Below are 724 nucleotides of genomic sequence, written 5' to 3' on the forward strand. Positions count from 1 at the left end.
ATTTGCATAATGTTTAATTACAAAAAATATGTATTCTTTAAACATCTTCAAGATTACAGTTGAACGCACACATTACAGCACACAAGGATCTCCCCCTTCCCTCTCCATTTCGCTCTCTATTTCTTCAGAGGGCCGTGAGGAAAGGGCGGGCCCCAGGCACTCCTCCTGGGCTTATAAAAGGACAGCGTCCACACACCCTCCTGCCTCTGCGTGCCCCTGTCCTGATTCCCCCTCCTCATAAGGACATCAACCATACGGGGGAGGGGGCCTCTCCCTCTGTCTGTCTCTTGTCACTCTATTTAAAATTGAAAGAATGGGGGTGGGGGGAATCAACCAAGAATGCAGGAATGAAACATGCATGGGACCCCAGCTCTGAATAATAATAATAATTAAACAAGATTCTCACCACTGATGAGACAGCAAACAGCTCACCAGCCCTGCTTATCAGGGGATAAATGCAGTGTATCTGTTTTACAATTGTTTATTGTATCATTATTTATAACAGCACTCCCCCCAAAGGAAACAACCTCAATAACCTTGTATAAATATATATATATTTGAGTGCATTGGGGTGTGTATGCAATGGGCAGGTTAGACGTACTTGTGGCAACAGGGAGAAAGTTCAAGAGAAAAGAGGTAGGGAGAACAAAAGCCAATGCTAGCTAGAGGGATAACACGTCTGGACTACAAGCAGGGGTGAAAATTTAAGGACATAGAAAATGAT

General features: G+C 43.9%; 1 long non-coding RNA gene across 1 annotated transcript in view; it reads left to right on the top strand.

The window, feature by feature from the left end:
- Positions 1 to 665: 665 nt before the first annotated feature.
- The window catches only part of LOC132532974 (uncharacterized), a 4,498-nt gene continuing 4,439 nt past the window's right edge, over positions 666 to 724 (top strand). The window contains exon 1 of the long non-coding RNA XR_009544870.1: positions 666 to 724. This exon is cut by the window's right edge and continues 20 nt beyond it. This is a non-coding gene — a long non-coding RNA (uncharacterized LOC132532974).

Source organism: Erinaceus europaeus, chromosome 15, assembly GCF_950295315.1.
Source record: "Erinaceus europaeus chromosome 15, mEriEur2.1, whole genome shotgun sequence".
NCBI lineage: Eukaryota > Metazoa > Chordata > Mammalia > Eulipotyphla > Erinaceidae > Erinaceus > Erinaceus europaeus.